Raw genomic sequence first — 25488 nt, 5'->3', positions numbered from 1 at the left:
TTTACTGCGCCACATCTCACAGGAATGTTTTACTCCAATTATTTGACAGCGTCGGTCACTAATTACTTTACAATTTAAGATTCTTGCACACAAAGCACATTAAAGTGAACAGCTGAAGTGAATCAACAGAAATATTTCAATAACTGTTGTAATTTTTCGTGCAAAATAAAAATAAAAATAAAAACATTTCACAGTTCCAGCTGCTTAAATATGAGTGAAATTTATCTTTAGTTTTGTTTTTAGTGGCATCCAGATGATTAATGTAAAAAGAGACGTTAGAAACACTTCACTACATGCCTGTGTTGGTGGTTATATGTCACAAAAAAGAACAAAAAAAGTGCTTCAAGGATAATTAACAAGCCAAGAAACAAATAAGCAGATAAACACAAGCGTACAGAGATAAATACATTTATTTTTCAAGTGAGCAGTTGGGTCCCAAATAAAGTGAAAATAAATAAATCAGCTGATTAAATGGAATAACAATGGGAGTGTGACACTTTATACTTTTACTTTAAACTCCTTATCGTGTTTACAAAACATTATAAAATTTCCAAATGAGAATTTATCAAGTTCCTTCCCCATTGATTTCACAGGCATTAAATGCTGGTACCAAAAAAATAAATAAAAATAAAATAAATATGTTTATTACACAACAAATGGGAGAAGTGGCAGTATTCAAAAGATGCACAGAAGTCTCACACACAGTCTGGTCTTTGGGGTTAAATAAAGTTAATCCACCTTGACCACATATTGGTGAATTTCTCTTGTTGTATTCTGAAGGAATATTTCAGTTTCTCTATTGTATTTATTTGATGAACTCTGTCTATCCAGTCTTTCCTACATGATTTCTTACTTGCAGCCAGCAGAGAGTTTAAGAGCATTCCACCTTTGGAGTTTCTCTCTTGTGGAATATTGCATAGATATAAAACATTAATTCTGAAAGAGATATTGTTTCTGAACACCTTCTCTAAGATCTGATGGATATTCTGTCACTAAGTGGCGGGACAGGGGACGACCAATGATAGTGATTCGCATTTGCAGCCTGGCGTTGCCTCTGACAAGCCGAGCTGCACGCTCTGTGTCGCTTCTGTTGGGGAGTGATGACAAACCAGACCAAATAAGACAACTTTTAGTTTTCAGCTGTATTTGGCAAACCCTGTGCCACTCCTCCTGAGAGAAGATCCCACTGTCTTACTTGTCCCATTTACCTTTAATATACAGTGACTGCTGTCCTTTTAATTATCTTAATTTAGTTTCATTAATTCTGATGTCTGGTGTATTGCTGGGACAAACCAAGCATTATGAAGGTTTCACTTTGAGCTCTGGGGCTGTTGTTGGATTATTACAAAACAAATAATTAATCATACTAACATACTTTTTGTCTTTGTAGTGATCTCATGTTGTGTTTTATATTGCTGGTTTTATATTTTATTTTGTATGTTTGTTCCATGCTGTCTGTTGCTGCTTGTCTCGGCCACGACACTCTTGAAAAGAAATTTTAATCTCAAGAGGGTTTTTCAGCTTAAATAAAGCCGAATCTTTTTTTTAAAATGAGCTCCGCCTCAACAAACTACAAATATGATGTAGCAGTAAAATCCTGCTCTTACATTAATGCATGAGTTATAATGATCTAATGACATGATACATAATATTTTCAAACTTGACCTGTGTTTCAAAAATGAAGTAGTTTCCACACACTTCCTGTCTCAGCGTACAGAATGCTGTCCGGGCATTAGAATAAAAACACCAAACAAAAGTTGACATTTTTCATAATCATTACCTCACATGTGAGTTTGTCCTCTGCAGCTGCATCATCCAGATAAATCCAGTAACTCTCCTGCAACCGTCAGATGATGCCACTGAGACCTACCACACACGGGTCCTCCTTTATGTTTAGTGTAGGAAATAATAAAAGTCATATTAAAAGCTGAATGGCCGTCCTGAGTGTTCGTCAGCAGGCAGGCTGTGTCTTGTCCCCTCCGTCTCCCCACCCTGCACTTTGAATTAAAAGGTGACTGCTCTCAGAAATGTTCTCACACACACACACACACACACACACATTAATGTGCAAGTGTGCATGTTTGCAAAAACATGCACATATTCAGATTCAGACAAATTTATTTATCCCACCAGGCACAGTTTGTTTCACCAGCTTGCATTGCACATATTATAACATACAAACATGTGGACATGGAAAGAGATGAGAAATAAGTAAATAAAAAAAGGAATCTAGGAATAATAAAAAGTTAATAGACTGATTATCAATAAAATAGATCAATAAAAAAAATCATAAAATATTTATAGAATTTAAAAGACAAATAGCAGAGGAAATAAAAGATTTTGAATACTGATTAGTTTTACAAGCAGGTAAAACGTGACGACACCCTGACGACAGCAGAGAAAATTCACCTGCAGGAACACGTCCAGAGGAAAATAAAATACTTTATGGAGCATTTGTTGAAACTGGTCACGTCCCTCTGTGTCACTGCTGTGAGCTCAGAGCAGATTTTAATAATGTAATGAAACTGTGAACACCACAGAAAATGAGTTGAACTTTTAATAATCAACATCTGATTGATCAAATGGCTTCACCTTTGCCCCCCCTCCCCCCCGACCTGGGGTACAGCAGGTTTTAAGGTATTCTGTGGAAAGAAAATTAAAGGTCGTCATAGCGTGTACAAAGACGCAGCCTCCTCTCTCCTCTATTTTCAAAATGGAGAATTTTTACACATACTTCCATTTCAAGTTTCAGTTGTAGTGATAAAAGCCTTCTTTGTCAATTTAGTGAATAGTTAAAAATAATACAAAGACAAAATAAAACAAACAGTATCCTCAGCAACAAAGAGGCAACTCAAATAATATCATTCATGTTCAAAATTTGAGGTCTTACTCACTCATATTTTTTATATATATTAATCATAGAAAATAAAAGTTCAATTTTATTTCTTTCAGGGCCATTGTAACTGATAATCGTAATAATTCTGTAATACCGTGATGCTGAGGTATTTTCTGGGACGGTTATCGTACCGTGAATATCTCATTCCTTTGCAACACTACACCAACGTAACTCTGCGTTACATATGTAACATGAAGACGCCAACCTATGTTTCTTTTCCCAAACCTAACCTACGTAACGTAATCTTAAGTGTGTAACTTTACGTGAAGTGGGTAACGTAAAGACACCCAACCATGTTTATTTTCCTAAACCTAACCTATGTAACTTTATGTTAGGTACGTAACAACATTACGTATATAACTTTAAGATGTCTAAACGTGTTTCTTTTCCTAGACCGAACCAATGTAACTTTACATTACATAACTTTACATTACGTGCAAAATGTAAAGATGCCCATCCATGTTTCGTTTCCTAAACCTAACCTACGTAACTTTACCTATATAACAGATGCCCAACCATATTTCTTTTCCTTAATGTAACCTATGTAACTTAAAGATAAGTTCATAACTTTACATTATGTACTTAACATAAAGATGCCCAACCATGTTTCTTATCCTAACCCTAACCTACGGAACTCTCCTTTCCTGAACCTAACCTACGTAACTTTACATTAAATACGTAACTACGTTACATAAATAACTTAACGATGTCTAACTGTGTTTCGTTTCCTAAACCTAACCTACATAACTTAATGTTAAGTATGTAACTTTACATGAAGTACGTAACGTAAAGACGCCCAAAGATATTTCTTTCCTTAAATGTAACCTACGTAACTTCACATTAAGTACATTACTTTACATTCTGCACGTAACGTAAAGACGGCCAACAATGTTTCTTCCCCTAAATGTAACTTATGTAATTTAATGTTAAGTACGTAACTTTCATGAAGTTCTTCATGTATAGACGCAGTTTGTGGGTCATGACAAACTGCTGAAAGGATGCGTCGGTATCGTAGTATTTAGACTCCAGAGCAGGGTTTGAGATTAGTGTGATAAGTTCAGGTTAACCCTGGGATTCAGTGCTACGATGCTGGTTCGGTTTTTATGGGGATAAATCACCATGGTAACAGATGCTGAACAGCTAACTTCCTCTGGAGCAGGTTAACTTCAGCAGATCGGATCAGAACCTAGAAACACCCCGAACACCGACCGATCAGATCTTTGGGAAAAAAGGATCCTGACATGAACAAAAGTCAACAGGTATAAAGAGTTTAGATTTCAGTAGGTCACTAGAATCATTTTAATTCCTCTCTGGTTTTAAAACAGAACCTCTGACAAAAGGAGAGATCGTTGACGACACTAAACAGCTGCATATTAACTGTGTAAAGGTTATTTCATCCCTAAAGTGATACCTGACAGTCTGATTCCATCACTGCAGTTTAGAACATGAGACACCTGAGTGATGAGAACAGGAAATAAAACCAAAGGTCGTCTCTTGTTAATCACACGCAGCAGTGCGATAATGAACTCCAGCTTCTTTCGTGCGGTTCGCCCTCCGTCCACCCCGACCTCCTCCCTTTGACTTATGTGTGGTATAAAGATGTAAAACCCCGTTAGCTTGAATGACGTCCCGCTGAACATACAGTACAGTAAAACGAGGAATGTCGTCACTGGCAAAACAAATGGGCAGCATGTAAACATGGTTTCTAGGAAACAGAGTTGCATCAGGTTTGTTTTTATTTTCAATCGCCATGACAACGGAAACGTGACTGGCCTATTAAAACTGAAACTATAATTACAATCAAGTCGTTTGATTATTTCCATGACATAGTCTTTATAAAACCAGAAAAGCAACAGTGAAATAAGGAGTGCCTCTGTATATGCACAGTATGTTTGGCAAGGGGAGACACACACACACACTCACACTCACACACACACACACCTCACATGCTACTCTCCTCTAACATGCAAATTTCAAGGTGTTCCCACACAGCCTCACCTGAATTTCCACATGCGTGTGTTCACGTGGACACACACCTTATCTCAGAACAGAAGTTTTCATTGTGATTCTGATACAACGCTGGTTTCATGCCAACAAAATAAATCTAATAATGTATACAGTTAAATACAACACATTACAGTCAGTTATTATAACAAATTGACTCTATCAAAATATTGATACGAAACCATATGTCAGTCTCTCTTAAAGAAGCAAAACGAGGTCTGAGCCTTCTTTGATATCAGGAAGAAACACACACACAACTATTGCTTCATATTTTCATCATTACACCAAGTTGTGTCTCAGACCTTTGACGTCTGTTCATATCAGCTTCTGCAGATGTTGAATCCATCTTTGTGATGTGCATGAGGCTCCTGAAGGACGGCCTGTAAGCTCTAAAAAAAACCCCACTTAATTAATTCTTTTTTATTTGTATTTGGTTTAATTACCCAAAATTCATACTCCACCCGCAAAATGACCATTTGTTTAACAATGCCTCGCCCTGTGTTAAATAAATTTGTAAAGATAACTCTCACAAAACTCGTGCAGTGTAATCTAAGTCTCATTCATCCAATCACATGATCAGTACTTTACAAACACATGCAGTTTCACTTTAACGTATATATAAATCACTTGTGCCTATAAATAGCGATTTGATTTTGGTGGTCAAAGGTCACCGTCACTGTGACCTTGCACTTGTCTAATTCTCATAAACACTCTGTCTCACTTGCGGGAATCCCTTCAAATTTGGCACAAACGTCAACGTGGACTCAAGAAGGAACTGATTCAATTTTGGTGGTCAAAGGTCACCATCACTGTGACCTTGCACTTGTCTAATTCTCATAAATACTGTTTCACTCGCAGGAATCCCTTCAAATTTGGCACAAACATCAGCGTGGACTCAAGAAGGAACTGATTCGATTTTGGTGGTCAAAGGTCACCGTCACTGTGACCTTGCACTTGTCTAATTCTCATAAACACTATCTCATTCAAGGGAATTTCTTCAAATTTGGCACAAACGTTAACATGGACACAAGAAGGAACTGATTCGATTTTGGTGGTCAAAGGTCATCGTCACTGTGACCTTGCAATCGTCTCATTCTCATAAACACTATCTCATTCAAGGGAATTTCTTCAAATTTGGCACAAACATCAACATGGACTCAAGAAGAAACTGATTCAATTTTGGTGGTCAAAGGTCAGAGGTCAGTGTGACCTCACAAAACATGTTTTTGACCATAACTCAAGAATTCATACACTAACGAGTGTGGATGCTTGTGCTGCTAGGCCTGCAACCACTTAAACTACTACTATTTCTACCTCCACTACTTATGCTACTATTACTACTGCTACTGCTAGCATTACTGCTACTATATCTAATACAACCACAACTACCACGACAACTTCTGCTACTACTGCCTCTCCTACATTTAGTACTGTTACTTCTACTGCCACTACTACCACGACCTTTACTACTACAGCTTCTGCTACTTCTACCACAACTACCACTACAACAACTGTTACTTCTTCTGCGATCTCAATGACCAATTTTACTGCTACTGTTAGGACTACAGTTACTGCCTTGCCTGGAAATCCAGACTCAAATCTAGAAAGATTTTGAGTCTGGCCCTCACCGATACACCCTTCCTACCCAAGGAACAGCACTAACTGAGGCATATTAAATGCCACCGCACGCAATTGGATAGCACGATAGCCAATCAGAGCAAAAAACAAGGTGACGTATTCATTGCACTAAGCCCCGTGTGTTTGCTGACCAGTGGGGCCAACTGATATATTCTGCTTTTGCCGTATCCCGTCTGCAAAATGGCAAAAACGTCCTTCCTGGAAGCGAAGGCTTCTTGGGCAGTCTTCTGTTCCTCTCTCAAGGAGAAAGATAAGTGTAGTTGGCTTAGTGTTTCTTCCCAAGCTAAACTGAATGGACGCGGTCCTTCAGCAGCTGCCATCTTGGCTGTTTACTTTTAGACTCTTACAGCGCAGCGCTGTCGTCATCATGTTACGCCCGCCCAGAGCCCGCCTCTGTCAGATAGACTGATCTGATTGATTCGATGGAGATTCAGCGGGCTCTGCTCGTCGGGGCCAGATCCCCGTGCAGAGCAAATTCGAATTTGCTAGGGGCGGGGCATCTGGATTTGCAGGTTAGTTAATGCTCCTTCTCCAACTATCCAACTATTGCTACTACTTCAGCATTCAGCATCCACCCACACTTTCTGCAGGAAATTCCTTTTTCCTAATTACAACAAAACTTGACACAAACGTCAAACAGGATAAAATAATGAAGGCCAGAAGGTCAAAGGTCAGCTTGACTGTGACATCATCATGTTTTAACGTCATATCTCAGGAACAGAAGGGGAGACATTTGCTCAGATACTGAATTGGTGACTCTAATCTTGAAACTGTGCTGATTGTATAGATCTTCTGTGTGTGAAGCATCCATGTTTTCACTGACATGGATGGAGACTGTCAGAGACACTGGACTGGTGGGCGGAGTCATACAACCACAGGGTGGTAAATCTAGTTTCCTTTTATGTTTTTCTCTCTTCTTCTGTATTATTATCATTATTACCTCGGCCAAGGAGGTCATGTTTCTGATTCTGTTTGTTTGTCAGCAGTATTACAGAAAAACTACGAGCTGATTTTCATGAAACTTGGTGGAAGGGTGCAGCAGGGCCGAAGAAGAACCCATTAAATTTTGGATCAGATCTGATCCACTAATTGTTTTTCTACTTTCGTCAACATAGCAAGATCGGGCATTTCAATTTGTCAAAGGTCTGCGGTCTCCGCGTGCCCTTCTAGTTGTTCCATAGTTGTTTTTTTTTTAAAAAAAAAATTTGGACAAATATGTGCGTGTGTATTGTGAAAAGAGAAAAATTTCTGTGAAAGAGAAAATTGTACAATATGGAAACTGTTGGCTCTCAGTCAGTCAGTCAGTCTGTTTCCTCACAGTCTGGGAGTCAGTCTGATTCGTATCTGATCTGTGAGCCTCGGAGTTCAACTCTGGACAGGCTGATAAATGAGGGCAATTAAAGCTTTCTCATTAATGTTGTTTTTAATTCAGCCCATCCACAGAGGGTATTCATCATCTCCCTCTGGTACCATGCATGCATGTGCAGGTGTTTGTGTATGTGTGTGAGCGAATGTGTGTTTTGATAGTGAAACGAGAGACAGGGTGACGGGAAGAAGGAGAGAAGGAGAGAAATCAAGGAACAAACGTCGACCATCCAGCTCCTCGCTCTGTTTCTTTTGGCGTCTTGTGGCCGTTACTGGAGTGCGGTGGGAGACAGGAAGTGAAGAGTGAGGGAATTGCTCAATCTGAACAGACATACACTAGATCCATGACAACTGTACACACACACACACACACACACACACACACACACACACACCTATGGTTGGAGGTTGTGGTAATGTTTTTTATTTTCTTCTTCATGTACAGTCATTTTTCAGATTTTGGGCGTCTTGACAAAGTTGAAGATAAAGTTCTTATTTTGAAGAATTTGTGATAATTATCATAAATAACATTGATCATGAAGATATGGTGATGAAGATGATTGTGATGGTGATGTAAAGGTATGAAATGTGGAGAAGATTTAGTAATGATCATTCATTAATCATGACCAGTGTCAGGCAGCAAAACACTTCAGTAAGGTTTAAAGAGAAATATAAATGATTACAACATCAAATTTACTGTGTTGGGAACTCAAAGTTAATGGTATTAAAATGGCTTTCAGAAATAATTATTGATTATTAAAAATAATGATTAACTAGTCCATAGCCATTGGTAGCTTTGTCACCTTCTACCTATGCCAGTCCTCAATGCCTATGTGCAGTTTCACATAGATTGACCACGTCAGTGAGTAGAAAAACGTGGGACAGACAGAATGACTGACTGACAGAATGACACACTGACAGTTTCCGTGATTATGTACAGCATACCATACCATGACTTAGTCATACCAAACATTAGAAACAACACCAACATTGGTCCACAGGGGGAGCCACAGCGATCGGTGGCATTTTAACCATTTGGAAGCATTTTTCTGTTGTTATAGCGCCACCCAGTTGCCAATTAGAGTTAAATTTCTCCAGTCACCTTGAGGCGTCCTGTTCTACATATCTACCAAGTTTAGTAAAAATCCATATGGCGGTTAGGCCTAGATAAGAAATGAGCTCTCTAGCGCCCCCATTTTGTTTGATGGGCTCAATAATGGAGGGGTCCCCTCAGATTATGTGTGGTCATATGCCTACAAAGTTGCGTGGTGATGGGTGAAACCCTTGAGATGTTATACACCTTTATGTGATGAGCCACGCCCTCCACAATATTCATTGCCTTATAGAAGCTCAGTTTTAGGAAGTTTTCCAACTTTTGCCAAGAGGGAACTTTAGATATTGCTCCTAGATTATGTTCACCCAGTTTCATGCAGATCGCTCAAACTTCCTAGGAAGAGATCCATTTGAAGTGTTTTTCAACAAATTCAAAATGGCGGAAAATCTATATAAGCGGAAGTTATGGGTTCTTGAGGCAAATGTGTTCCTCATGAGGAGAGGCATCTCTGTGCAAAGTTTCATGTCTCTACCACATACGGGGCATGAGATATGCCCATTCAAAGTTTGACATTTCAATGGGTTGCTATAGCGCCCCCCTTTGGCCAATTGATGTAATATTGCTTCATTGGCATCCTCCCATGACCCTCTACCACTGTGCCAAATTTCACATGGATTGACCAAGTCAGTGAGGAGAAAAACATGGAACACACACACACACAGACACACACACACACACACACAGAGTTTTCCTTATATGATTTAATCTGCATTAAACAAACAGACCACATCACACCTGTACTGGCGTCACTGCACTGGTTGCCAGTCAAGTATAGGTCTGACTTTAAGGTCCTGGCATCAGAGAACATCTCTGAGCTCCTCTGCCCCCTTTCCAACCCAAGATCTCTCAGACCAATTGCTCCTGGCAGTCCTGCGATCGAGACTAAAGGAGGGAGGGCAATCTTGCGTTCGCAGTAGTCACCCAAAGCTTTGGAACAGCTCACCTTTTCAAAAACAATTGTGAAGTGTACTGATGTTTTCAAGTCTTTATCATTATGTTCTGCCGTCATCTATTTTATTTGAACACCATCGTTAACGTTTTCCTTCTGAAACTCCTTCTTTCTTTAAAACACCACTTCTCAAGTAAATACCGTTTAGAGTTACAAAGCACACACTAATGAATAAAATTAGCTCTTATGTGCAAACATAATTCATTAATAACATATTTAATACATATATAAGCAAAAGTTACAATTTCAACCATTAAACACAAATGAAACAGGAAAGCCAGCACCACCATGATGTCACAGATATTTGATTAAGTCCACAGCTATTTCTAGAATGACGACAGCGACACATTTACATTTAGACACTCGCCTACTGTGGAGTCAATTAAAACACCTCACAAAAATCATGGAGCATTTAATAACGTAGTACCTTGTTCCCATTCCAGCCGGCGCTCGACTGTACAAGAAGCAAGAGCTTATTATTGCAGAGCAAAGTTGCTTGTCTTCACTCCTTTGTTCTCCAGTTTTCCTGCTCCAGTATTCTGTTTCTGGCAGGAGAAGGCGTCAAAATAAAAGTCCCATAGGATCAAAAGGAAAAGGGGACCACCAAAACAAAGGCTGACAGGAAGTCATTCAACCTTGGCTTCAACCTTATTTATAGACCTTAATCTACCTTTTGAACTTATTTACAATCACCATTTCCAAAACAAAAAGAAAAATGATAGCCAATAATGAATTCAGTGTTGTAAAATATACAAAACAATCAGTTTGGAACTCAGAATAACTTTAACCAAAATGACCACATCAGTAGTGAAGATGGAAGGATTTTGGAGAGGTTGTGAAATATTAAACAGAAAACATTTATGATCCCAGAAATATTTATTCACAATATAGCAAAGTAAAACATGCAACATAAAGTCTAACTGAATATACCCAACATGTGTAAGACGAAGGCTACCTGTGCTTCAAAACAAAATGGCTGACAAAAGAAAACTACGAGAAGATGGCCGAAATGTGGTCAGTAGGGGGACAATAGAACAATGGAAACTTGTGAAGCTTTGAGTTCCCTCTCTAAGTGCGGTGTGATGTTGGAAAGCCAAATTAAAGTATATGTGTGTGTGCGTGTGTGTGTGTGTGTGTGTGTGTGTGTGTGTGTGTGTGTGTGATCTATAGCGGTGCCAGGTTAGTAAAAAGGATGTTTAGCTGCACACAATACTTTGTGTCAGTGTGAAGCATTGGCTTGCTTACAGCAACTTTGGCAGAGCAGACTACCCACCAGCCTTACTAGAAAAAGATCACAATAATAACTAATTAAATAGTATTAAATTACATTGATGGTCTTGCCTAACCTGTATGATTGTACTAATGCTGCACCCAGTTGTTACGTTACCAGTCCATTAATGGGGGCAAGAGTTGCTTTGTTAGCTGGTGGTTGTCCATGGTGGATGAGCAATGCTGGTAAGGACTGTGGTTCCAGTCACTCTTCATCCCGACAGAGTTAGCTGTTTGGCGCCAACTCGGCTTTGTTCCCCTTTGAAAAGTTAGATTGTAAACTTTGCGTCTGTTGCAGGTTCTTACTTGTCTAATCTTTTCTGCCACTTAAGTCCCTTTTCAACAGTCATGACCTGGCATGGCTTGGTTTGCTTTGCATTGGACCAAAGCAAACTAGCAAGCTAGTTGGAAACACTTTTTTACCTCCGCAGCTGGAAATATTCTCATTGCTTTGGTTTTGTCAGAATCAAAGATGACAGGAACACTGCTGCTGCAGGTAGTTGTTCTAAAACACTTTCCACTGCGAAGAACACATCCCCAAACCTTCCTTCTAAAACACCTCGGCTACTACGACCGACAGCACAATACCTTGAAGCTCCAGGAAATACACCCTACCAAAGGTGAGCCCTCCTCGGCTGGAGATTGGCTGTAGCTCTGCACTGGCTAAACAACCCAAACTGGATTTTACTGGTGGACAGCTGCAGACACAGAGAAGTCATGAAGCTGGTGGTTGGATATGTGGTGGATTCTGCAATTTACATCGTAGAATCTGTCCGCAGCCCTGTGTGAAAGACGACTAGAGAGGGGGGGAGGGCGGGGCTTTGAGTTTAAACGATGTTGCGCTTTAGCCAATTACAATGGAGGGGGCGTGGCCAAGACATGCAGGTGTCCCCAGGAAATGTGTACCTACAGAAACAGCAAGCTCCGTGTCCATAGCGACCGCTCCATCCAAAACATCAATGTGAAAAAAAATATTTTTTCCAGCGGATGTCTTAGTTACAACATGATTGAGCTAACTGGAGTAGTTTCATGTCGTATCCGACAACAGAAGGCTTTTAACAGATGACGTCCTGATGTTAGCTTTGCTAACTGTTCCTGTCAGCTGTAGCCACTGATGCTTTCTAGACATCGTGATTTCCCATAACTGAATAAATACCGGGCGGCACGGTGGTGTGGTGGTTAGCACTCTCGCCTCACAGCAAGAGGGTTGCCGGTTCGATCCCGGGCGTGGGAGCCCTTCTGTGTGGCGTTTGCATGTTCTCCCTGTGTCAGCGTGGGTTCTCTCCGGGCACTCCGGCTTCCTCCCACAGTCCAAAGACATGCAGGTTAATTGATAATAGATAATAGTGAATGTGAGCGTGAATGGTTGTCTGTCTCTATGTGTCAGCCCTGTGATAGTCTGGCGACCTGTCCAGGGTGAACCCTGCCTCTCACCCGATGTCAGCTGGGATAGGCTCCACCCCCCCCGCGACCCTCAAGAGGATGAAGCGGTTAGAAGATGAATGAATGAATGAATAAATACCACACATAGCAACACAAAACTGCTTTGCTAGCTCAATCATGTTGTAACTAAGATATCCGCTGGATATTTTATTCATGGACCGTTTATTGAGTTATTACCTTATTTTTATACAGTCTATGGTTATTACAGACACCGCTAACGGCTAATGTTAACAGCTAACTGTTAGCCCAGCTAATCTATGATAACCATGTTATTAATTACAAAATGTGCACACAGAAATAGTAACGTTTGTTCAGTCATTGTGTTTATAGACTTTACAAACATCAGATTAGTCTACACGGTGATATAGTGACGTGAAAAATATGATATATAGCTAAACTCTGCTGGTTTTCTACCCAAAGTATTTGTAGACAACACGGCGATTCCCTGGGGGCACCGCCAGAAGTGAAGTTTTACCAATGGATTTACAGATTGCTCCATGAGTGACTCTCCATCTGTCAGACAGAGCCTTGGGGGAAATACCAGTCACAGGCAACTGAAGACCCGCGGGTAAATAGAAGCTAGCTAGCCTTAGCTACACGTACCGGCCATTCCCCGTACATTCACACAGAGACACATCTGATCCGATTTTATGGGGTGTAACGGAAAAGTAATATAATGAGTCGTGTAACAAATTACTGTTGGCAGAGAGTAATAACTAAAGTAATACTTTTGAAAAGAGTAATGAGTAATTTGTTACATTTTCAGAGTAACAAGCCCAACACTGATCTTGATCTTGTTTCACCTGCTAGCTCACTGTCACAGCTGCCTTATCGTTTCTGCAACAGTAAACTCATAGCACCAGATTTACTGTAGGTTCGGCAAAATGTGACCAGTCTGTGTGATGTCCACGGCCCATAATGTTGCGCACTTTTCTGTTCCATCTCAACGTCCATCATTGACATTAATGTGTGGTTACACTATGAAAAAATATACTGAGGTCATTTATTTTACTTTATTTTAGTTTTAGTTATTTTTTTGTTGTGTTTTTAGTGCAAGGAAACGCAGTCATCATGTTTTAAACTATAGACGTCATTGAAAAATCATATGATAGTTCCTTTCACATTATGTGACAGAGGATCTCAGAGTGTTGCTCTGCTCCCCATGTAAACATCTTTCAAACAGTCGTTGGAGTCATCACAGTACACATATAGATGTGCACTTGTAAACATAAACTGTTTAACTTCATAATTGCTTCTATTGTGTCAGGCCTTTCACCATTTAAACAAACTGGGCTGTGGAATGTCTTCTTCTCTTTATCTTCCACCTCAAACCAATTAGCTAAATCTGCTCCTCAAAGGGGGCACGCCCACCGCACCCCTCAGGCACCCAGCATAGTTCACTGAACACACACACACACACACACACACACACACACAGGAGACCCACACTGAAACAGGAACCATTTCCAGTGGAGCACACGCATCGACACACACCTACAAATATTAAAGCTAACACGCCTAAAACCAGCAGCGTGTGCACACACACCTTGAAATGAAAAAAAAAGAGCGTTAAAATGAAATATCAAAGACAGACGTGCGCACATGCACGCAGGAAAAGTACACATTCCTGTTAACCAAACTTGGCAGTCCCATCCGAGGAACTCTGGGATTTTGGCCTGGGGTCATATTTCAGACGACATCCAGCCTCCAGAGATCAGCGTGTTCGAGTACATGGCAGGTGATGAAGTACCGCATCTGGTGATGGATGAGAAATTGCGTCATGACCTACCTGCCGCAGGTCGAAAAGTGCTCACAAAAGATGCTTTATATCAGTCCAGACCTGAGTTTGTGCCTCGTCCTTCCCTCTCATCCTGCTGCTCTGCTTGTTTACTAGTTTTCCAATCCGCGGTGCATCTGCGTCACGCTTTCCTCATCAAAGTGCAGCTGTTTACTAGCGTTGCCAGGAAACAATGTAGCGCCCATTTTGACATAAGCAGGGAAAATGGAGAACAATGCAGAGGCAGGTGGAGACTGGAAGAAGCGTGACCTCAAAGAAGTAGAAACAGCCCTCTGCAACATTCCCTCCTGAAAACAAGATATCAAGTGGAATTAAATTAAGTTGATGAGAATGAAACCCACTGGTGGGTTTTGTTCAGTGAGAATTCTTATAGTGTTTATTCAACCAAGACGACTTCCTCCTCACCAACAGCCAAGTATCTATAAACATATCTTTATGAGCATTCTGATGCATCACACTAGAGAAGCTGTGTGAAATGACAAATTTCAATAAAGTTTCCTCACTTGTGAAAAAAAGTTTTCACCAGGGTTCCCACAGATTCTTCTGTCGTCTTGAAAGGCACTGAATTCATTCATCTAAAGATGAGGCCTTAATGGTATCATGGTGTCTTAAATCAAAATTTTTAAAAATGCTGATATTGGAAGCAGGACTTTTGTGAATCGTTGTCTTCTCTGACACTGCCTTTTAAAAGCTCAAAATAACCCAGCTGGCCACCACCCATCATTACCCGATCGACATTTGTATGTGGGCCCCATGTGGTTAGTAAATGAGCTTTAAAAAAGGGCCCTATGTGGGACTGTCCATGGTTTCCAAACTTTCCATAATGGCCCATTGCCAACTGCCCACATGAGTGGGTTTACTGAAGTGGGCTCCACGTGGGTTATGCTATGGCTACCTGGGCACCAAGTAGTTTTGGAGCATCTTATTTTGGGCCCCCATGAGTAAAACCGCCCAGTTGGCACGGGGCCATTATGGAACCCTTAGACGATTCCATATTGGGCCCATTTTCAGCTCATTTACTGCCTACATGAGCCCCACAGACAAATGTTGGATGGGCAGACATTGGTATCTGGTAGAATTTTGGTTGTGATGTTGGGTGACCAAAATTCAGTGTGAGGACAATGTCTGATGGCAATGTCAATTTGATGTGGAATACTGAGTCAAATTACGTTGATGTTTTGTTGGTTTTAGGTTGTGTAAGTTACCTGAATCCAGCATCTTTGCCAGCTGGGAATGGGTACCTCTACAAGTAATAATAATAGTTTGCCGAATGCCTCTCCTATTGAAGTCACCAAAAAGTCACGGACAATGTTACAGTGCATATTTGGACAAAATTCTCCATAACCCTAAGTAATTGATTTTTTTTTCTTCAGCTCTGATCACTGCAAAATTGGTCTCAAATTTCAGTCCGAGTGGCAATAAAAAGCTGTTAATCTAACTTGCCTTAAGCTGTAGGAATCCTGTTTTATAGGTGGTTGAGGTTTGAGGTGGTTTTTGCTTTTGCCAAAAGAGACTTGGTGTGCTAATTTGGATATGAAAACACCTTTCTATATAACAAGGCGAACATGAACTCGCATGACTAATCAGATGTTTCTGTTTTCCTGTCTTCCCGCATCATTGCTTTAATTTCTGTCTCCGGACAAAGAAGTTTCCATAAGATCAATTAAAAGTTGCCTAACTGGAAGAAATTCCTGAAGACCTCTTTCCATTCTTCTCTTGTAGATAAGTTAGATAGTCAAGGTGACTTTTCGGTTTGCAACCTCTTCATCTGCCCTGTAAAGTGGCGGATTACAACCCCGTGTAAAGCGATACCCATACAGCTAACTTCTGACCAAATCACTCTGTGTAACCCAGTTTACTCGCTCCAAACCAGTTCATGGAAATTCATCTTATGACAATAGGTTGTTTGCAATCACATGACTCTTATGATGTAGAAATTTCAGCCAGAGGGCAGGAAGTGATTAACCCATGTACTGTGTGAATTGACCTATGGCTAAGCCACGCCCCCTCCACTCACTCGGACAAAATATCAACATTCAGTGACCGGCGCTATGGCAGGTGTCACAGATGATTTTTGAAGACATAACGATCAAATTTTGGTGCATCAAAGACAACAAATTAAAGTGCCACTGAAGTTTTTACCATCTTTACCAAGAGTGTCTCTCCGTTAGTTTGGTGCTACAGTATTTACACTGAATCATTCAGCATAACGTTTGCCAACCTTTGTTATCTCTGCCATTACAGATAAGTTAATGAAGCTAAGCTCCAGAAGTTAACGTTAGCTTAACTAGAGCCCTTTGGACAACAGCTAACAATGATGTACCATCACCAAAGTACAAAACTAGAACAAAATAGGCTAATGAACTCCCAGCAAACAAGGTGACACGATGAACAACGCAGCTAGGAGCTAACGTTAGGCTAACTTTAGCTAACGTTAGCTAGAGATGTTAAAGATAACTTTATATTTCTTTGCAGCAAAGTGACAATATGTTGCCTCAAACACAATGTTGACTTACCTTAGAACAGATGTAGACATCATTGTTAATCTTATTCACGTTGAGTTGATGTTGTGGTCTAACGTTACCACACAACTTTATCCAAAGGAGACACTTTTCTCGCTTGAGATGTGGTTTAAAGTGTAAAAATACACCTGGTCGCCCAGCCTCTCAGGATACCTTGTGTCAGAGTTGCATGTACCCCATGCACACCGTTTGACCATTTTTAAACTTCAAATCTCAGAAAAAGCTCATAAAACCCAACAAACTGACTTTCTGTAATGCATTTCAATGGACGTCCAGGCAGAGAATGTCCCAGTGTATGGGAATGGCTATACGCACTGTGATTGGCTCATCACGTTTGAGGGCGGGGCTTAGCCATAGGTCAGTTGCAGGTATCATCGGAAAATTTTAACTCATATTAGATCCATAGAAAATTAAGGAAAGGTATTATTCTCTCAACTTGATCGATTTGCAAACCGTACAAGAGGCGTACAAGAGTCTCATGGGTTATATTGTTTTTCTGTTTTGTTGGGTTCACAATTGAAACGACTGTAAATGTGGTAAAGAACTCGCTTTTATATTTAACTCTACATGAATCCATTGCGGTCAGGCTAAAGTTACTAGCTAACGTTGGCTTATTTTAGTTATTTTCTACTTACTAAGTCAAAAATTTCCAGAGGTCTGGTGAAACGCTGTCAGGCTAACGTTAGCTAACTTTAGCTACTAATTTTTACCTACTGTGTTAACTGTTGCCAGAGGACTGGTGAAACATCGTTAAATAAACACGAATAAGTTGTCACAGCACGTTGTCATTGCATACAGCTCATGATGTGTAACACAATGCTTTAACGTTACAGTTCGACATTTGTTGACTTTTTACTTTTCCCCTTTACATTGAACTATTTTCAAGACGTAATGTGGCCTTTGTTTTTTCTCAGTTAGATCGATTGGAAGAGCCATAAACAATGCAAATCGTAGGTATTTGTAAAATGTTGGTAGTCTTTTTGCCCTCCGTCTGTACAGCACACTGACGTATGACGTCCTGTGCAAAGAAGCTATTGAATGCAAACACAACTGATGTTGACAAAACATCAAAACAAGAGGCAGTCCATGTTATTTGGCGCAATTTTGCTATGAATGGAAAGTAAGAAGAAAAAAGACTGGAGCTGCAGGTAGCTGGAGGATACAGATGATCTGGTCTGTCTGTCCTGAACTGAAGTTTGATTCATGTAAATTAATACTCCAATATAATTAGAACTACTTTTGATAGCAGCTATGAGAAAAATATAACTTTGAAACTTAATGAAATCATTATTATTATTATTATTACCAATAATTTAGCTTTAAACCGCAGTGTGCAGCTTTAGATTGAACACAATAGACAGAGAGACTGTGGATAAAGTTGAGGCTCTTTGCTGACATCGTAAAATGTAACTGCTGCACAGTAACGTTAGTGTACTCAAAAGAGGTGTTGTTATTAATTTGAACAAATTACATGTTAGTTAAACTTGCTCTTTGATAAGTGACAGGCCTCTCCTCTGGAACCGTGGAATAACACACTGCATGTCAGCAAACACTGACACTGCTGAAGTGCCCTGGAGCAAAGCATGGAGTACCTCCCAGCTCCAGGGAGGTGTGAGCAGAGCTAAAGCGTTTGGCTCGGGCCTCGTTCCCGAATCATGTCACAACATAACCACAAACAGTTTGACCACGGGGCGATGATGTTTTCCAGCAGAGTTTAGCAGAGATGATCTTCGGGCTACTTCTCCATGTAATCCTTAAAACTATTATAAGATTACCAGCTACTTTTGTTCACAGGCTACACATGAAACATGCACAAACACGTACACACCTGTATTCATGTCCACAATGATAAACGTGTCTTAAGTCTTTTGTTGAGCATTATGTGGTAAATTCATATTCTACGTAAGTAGAGGCTGACAGACTGATATTATCCATCTTCCTTTCTTTAATCAAAGAGTTCAGAAGCTTTTAAGCTAACAGGGTTACAGCAAACCTGGATAGCAAAGAAGAAACTTTGGCTGAAATATAAAAAACAGATCCATTAATCTACCTGCTGATTTATGTGTTTCACTCTCTCATGAAAATGACAAAACATTTCCAGCCATGTGTGGGGCAACAAAACCGGGTATTTTCTGACGATGCATCTGGACATTTCCAGCTGTATGTGGAGACAAAACTGGGTATTATTTAATGACACTTGAATGTTAGTGGCATCAAAAGCAGGTATTTTTTAATGAAGGATTGGGACTTCTTCAGCCATGATTGTGCAATCAAACCAGGACTTGTTCTGACGACACATGACAGGACATTATCAGCCATGTTAGTGGCATCAAAACCGGGTATTTTTTGACGATGCATCGGGACATTTCCAGCTGTATGTTGGGACAAAAGTGGATATTTTTTAACAACTCGTTGGGACATTACCAGCTGCGTCTGTGGAGACGAAACTGGGTATTATTTAAGTGGCATCAAAAGCAGGTAATTTTTAATGAAGCACTGGGACATCTTCAGCTATGCAATCAAACCAGGACTTGTTCTGACGACACATCAGGACATTATCAGCCATTTTTGTGGCATCAAAACTGGGTATTACTTAATGACACTTTTGGACACTCCCAGGCATGATAGCGGTGACAGGATACTTTTTAACCAACACGTCGGGACATTTGTACACATGTATGTCGCAACAACAGCGACTATTTTTTAACGACACATTGGGACATCTTCAGCTGTTTGTGGGGAATAAACCAGGTATTATTTAATGACATTTCTGGTCTTATCCAGGCATGTTAGTGGCATCAAAAGCAGTATGTTTTAACAATATGTCAGGACATTACCAGCCACGGTCATGGCGATAAACTTGGTATTTTAACAACACGTCAGGCTTTTTCCATCTAAGTTTGTGGCGACAAATCTGGGCATTGTTTAATGACACTTCCGCACATCCTCAGCCATGTTTGTAGCGACCAAACTGGGCAGTTTGAAACGAGACATTGGGATATTTCCAGCTGTGTTTGTGGCAACAAAGCCAGGTATTTTTTAGCAACACACAGAGATATTTTCAGCTGTGTTTGTTAACGATAAAACTGGGTAATTTCTCACAGTGCACTGGGACATTTCCAGCTGTGTTACTGGCAACAAACCTGAGTATTTTTTAACGACACATCAGGACATTATCAGTCGTGTTTGTGCCAACAAAACTGGGTATTTTTTGCAGAAACATACAATGCCAACATTTGTTCTGGCAGTTGGGTTGGATGATGACATAGCTAGTTAAGCTAGTTTTGGTAACTTGCATGTGAAAAGATGTCTCAGTGTCTATAAAGTACATTGAAAGGTTTTTAGATTTCTGGGTTGGATACATCGATGTGTAGTGCGTTCTACGGGATCTGGAAATATTTTCTTGCGAAATCATGTGCAAAGGTGCATAAACTGATATCATGTAGTAGCTTGAGTGAAAGAATAAAGTTACCACGGCTGCTTGGCTCCACAAACTGATGTTTAACTCACCCTATCAGATTATTTCTGCCCTCAGAGCTGCTCCGGCTGGAGACCAGTCTGTAGAGAGGGCGGTCAGCCCCTGAAAAAGGCAGTGGGCAGCTGTCTGTCATGATGAACAGCCAGCATTTCACCACAGTGTCACTGCATCTGGTCCCTCTGTCAGCTGTGCAAGAGGACAATTAAGACACGCTAAACTTTCCCAGACACATGTTTGCAGCGTTAGTTGGCTAGTTTAAATGAGATGATAAATACCCTGGGGTCAACTGGAGGATAAGGGCAAGATCTGAGAACACAGCTGCTGAAACTGCCATCATCTGTTCTTTCATCTCATTTCTTTTTTTTTTTTTTGTTGAGTAGACTGTTAAGTTCATGCAGTGGTCACACGATTTTGATAAGTCGGTGCAAAGAAATACAAAACAATCCTAGTTTCTGCTCAGTTTACAGAGTCTTTGGTTAGACATGCCGATTAGTAATACTCACTGGTGTGCAAGAATGTTTCTGAAGACTATATAAATCCAATTTAATTTGAGCGTCAAAATTATTTGACCTGACAAGTTGGAATGAATTTCTCACACTGCAGAGCTGTCACACTTCAAAATGAAATCCTTTGAATGCCGATATTTATTTTGGCACCTGAGCGCCGTCGGCTCACGTTTCAGTTCTGCAGGACTCCGTGCCAGCCGGCTTTTACAGACACTCTAAACACAGTATCAGATATGCATCATAAACCCTCTGTAATAACATCTAATCCCTCACAGGTACTTCAGTTAACATTATGTCATTATAATGATGACTGTGTATGTTTGAATGGAAGCAGGTTTCAGATGTGTCAGTCTTCTCAGAGCGGTGGAAGAGAATTAAGGATTCTTTCCTTAAATAAAGTAAGTAAAATATCAAAGTAAAAGTATTGGTTCTGCAGAGAGTTGGCTCTGTGACTGATATATTATTACCCTTGACATCAGCAGAGTGTTAATACTGATGCATCTGTGTGAAGGCAGCAGGGCTGTCATGCCAGCATGCTTGTCCGTTAGGTTGTGGTTTGTAGCTGCTGTTCACACAGTGGCAAGTTTACATTGACCTACATCAGTCAACTCTAACAGACCACACCATCAGACGCCACGTGGATTTTATGAATTGAGAATCTTACATTTTTAAAATCCTGCTATGCTCTTTTATGTCAGTAGGTGGTAGTATGTAGCCCTGACTGCACTGAGGAGCTGTATGTTAGCTAATGTTTTTTGGTTGTCTGTACATTCGTCCCATTCTCGCAATATCTGCAGAGCACCTTGAGGGAATTTCTTCAACTTTGACACAAACGTCCACTTGAACTGAAGAACAAATTGATTAGAATTTTGTGGTCAAAGTTTTTGACCGTAACTCAAAAATGTATGTGCTAATTATGACAAAATTTAACACAAATGTCTGACTGGATAAAATAATAACTGTGATATCCACAGATTGTTCTCACAATTTTTTTGTATTTTTTGTTACGAAAAGCACTGCACCAGAACTCGTACATATCTTGTGTATCTTGAAAGGCTGCGATCACGTGACCAATGTGATGACATGGTCACAAAAAACATTTCCCCTGGAGTCACGTGTTTAGATCCGTCATTTTAAAGTACGTCCTCACCATGTTTCTTATCCTAAACCTAACCACAGTAACTTTACATTAATTACATAACTGTATGTTAAGGACGTAACATCATTCATGGGGCGTAAGATGTCATTTGAACTCTTGTGCATGCATTTTTTGTAGGATATCAAACGAACCGTTCAATGAGAATCTGTTGCAAGAAGGTATGAAAAAATAGATACCACCCACTAAAGAAAATCTTGGTCAACTAAATTGGTCGATGGGGGAAAAAGATCTGCACATTCTTTCTAGATTAGCTAAAGATCCACGCTGTGTTTCCCACAACACGTTTTATGCTATCGTTTCTTTTACGTACGTCCTCACCATCTTTCTTTTCCTAAACCTAACCACAGAAACTTTTTAACACCTACACCTAACCTAACGTTAAGGACGTAACGTCATTCGTGGGGTGCAAATTCATAGGATATCATACGAACCGTTCTATGAGAATACGTTGATATCTAAAAGGTCAAAGGTCAGCTTGACTGTGACATCATCATGTGTTAACGTCATATCTCAGGAACAGAAGGGGAGACATTTGGTCAGATACTGAATTGGTGACTCTAATCTTGAAACTGTGCTGATTGTATAGATCTTCTGTGTGTGAAGCATCCATGTTTTCACTGACATGGATGGAGACTGTCAGAGACACTGGACTGGTGGGCGGAGTCATACAACCACAGGGTGGACTGGTGGGCGGAGTCATACAACCACAGGGTGGACTGGTGGGCGGAGTCATACAACCACAGGGTGGACTGGTGGGCGGAGTCATACAAGACATCGCTGCTCTCACGGGGAGGATTGTACCCCTAAATCTGGGTATATTAAACCAAAACATGATCTTTTCCTGGCCATAACCAGGAGGTTTATGTGCCTAAATCTAACCACAGCGTCGTTGACACGTGAAGTTTCAAAGTACCTGCCACATACACACCTCATAAACAGCGTGTCCAAACTCAGTCTGAACTGGTTTAAATGGTTTAAATGACGGTTTGCTCTGCAGCACGTGTGCATGAAAAGCCCGCCGCACAATGTGTGTCGGACATCAGGCTGCAGGCACGTTTGAAAACAGAATAAATGTCTTAAGGACGCTTTTAGTGTTCTCCTCACATTAACCTTGCTGGTTGGTTTTGAGTCCGTAATTAAAGTTAATTTACACTCAGAGGCTGATTGTTGATTGGTTTATTTTATGGATGAACCCGTCTTGGTAACCGATACCTGCTGCAGCACGGTGGCAGATAAATACAGGTTCAGACCTAAACCTGTCCTCAAACTCTCTCACATACATCTATAATGCACAAACATGCAAACTCGTCACAGTCAGTCTTTCTCTTTGTCTCACACACACCCTCTCCTCTCTGTCTCTTACACACACACACACACGCAAGGAGACACACGTGGGAGGGTTGACGCCGCGCTGTCTGCAGTGCGTTGAGGAGTATTGTTATTAACTGCGGTGTGAATAGAGGCAGCAGTACATCCCCTGCTCTCCGGCTGCTGCAGGGCTGCAGGGCTCGCCTTTGTTCTGCGCTCCATAATGGCATGCCATAATTACAGTCTTAGCAGAGGAGGCACACAGAGGAGGCAGCGTCTACCTTACCCCTCGCCTCACCTCACCTCACAGGGTAGCAGAGGAACATACAGGAACACACCTCTTTCGTGTGTGTACTCACGTCTGTATGTCAGACCGTGATGTGGTCACTGTCACTGGGCTCACTGTACATGGTGATTTGTAAAGGCCTCCTCCTCTTCCTCTTCTTCTTCTTCCTCCAACGCTTCTGTCATAAACAAAGTTCATCAGCACAAACTAAGCATTCATTAATTCTTCCCCCCCTCACACAGTGATAGCATCACAGCCATAGGACAAATGAATCCTCTATTGTTTCCTCTGTAACTGTAATATTTGTGACAGATCTCAGTGTGCTTCAAACGAACAACGACGTGTTGCTGGATTGTTTTTAGTGTTGCTCTCAATAAACAGACATCTTTCAAGTATTTGTGCGGAGACTTAAAACAGAGATGTTGTCAGAGATGTTTAAACTTGACTCTCTAACCTCCCCACACCTGCATCTGTACACTGACCTTGTATGCAGCCATGCAGCCCTTCATCTGAAGCATACAGAGGCCTTTGAAGGGACAGTTTGGATTTTTTGTAGTGGGGCTTGTTTGAGGTATTTATCCATAGTCTGTATTACGTACAGTCAGCCGACACGCACTGTCACTTGTCTAGCTTCCATGGCAGTACTCCTGACTGTTTCTCCAAACTCCAAACAGCTTTTTTAGCAGACAAATATTCTATCATGGATGTTAAGGGTTAATGAACATCCATCCATTTTTCACCCGCTTATCCAGGATTGTGTTGCCGGGTGCCAAGCTGAGCGAAGTACTCAGGACATCCCTCTCTTTAGCAACGCTTTCCAGCTCCTCCTGGAGGACCCCGAGGTGTTCCCAGACCAGATGAGATATATAATCCCTCCAGTGTGTTCAGGGTCTGCCCCGGGGCCTCCTACCAGCTGGACGTGCCTGGAAAATCTCTTACAGGAGGAGGATCCTGATCAGATGTTGATCAGCGGCTCTACTCCGAGCTCCCTCCAGATGTCTGACCCCTCCCCCTATCTCTAAGGCTGAGCCCAGACACCCCACAGAAGAACCCCGAGAGACCCTGAGATACTCCGTCGCTTGGAGCAGTAACTCTCTCCCAACCCAGAGGGGACAATCCACTGTTTTCCAGCAGAGAACCATGCCTTCAGATTTGGAGGTGCTGACTCTCACCTCGACTTCACACAAAGCTGCCAACCACCCCAGTGCATGCTGGGTCACAGTGTGATGAAGTCAATAGAGCCACATCTTCTGCAAAAAGCAGAGACGCGATTCTGGGGTCCCCAAACCAGACCCCTTCCTCCTCCCTGGAGGGGTCAACACCCACTGACAAGGACCAAAAGTCCTCCTCCATAGCCTCTCCACACTCAGGCACCTGTCCGCTGCTTCAGGAGACCTCTGGGCCAACCAAGCCCGAAAGGCCTCCTCCTTCAGCCTGACAGCCTCCTACATCATTGGTGTCCACCCGCGGGTTCTCTGGGTGCCACCAAGTCAGGCTCTGATGACTATCTGACCACTACTTTTATCAGCTGCCTCCATGATGGATGCTTTAATTGATGGCTTGTAAAAATACTACACAAATGGTTTGGTTTAAGGAAATGCTTTTCCTTCACAGCCCGGGTCTTATCATCATAGATGTGGTCATCATTGCAATCTGTTAACCTAAAACGTCCAGAAGCTCTGACAGTCCGACAGGTTTCAACCAAACCTTCAGGGCTCACATTCTTCACCTTTCATTCAGTAATTATGACACC

This window comes from Epinephelus fuscoguttatus, linkage group LG19 (genome assembly GCF_011397635.1).
Source record: "Epinephelus fuscoguttatus linkage group LG19, E.fuscoguttatus.final_Chr_v1".
Classification (NCBI taxonomy): Eukaryota; Metazoa; Chordata; class Actinopteri; order Perciformes; family Serranidae; genus Epinephelus; species Epinephelus fuscoguttatus.
Note: the sequence above shows the minus strand (reverse complement) of the source record.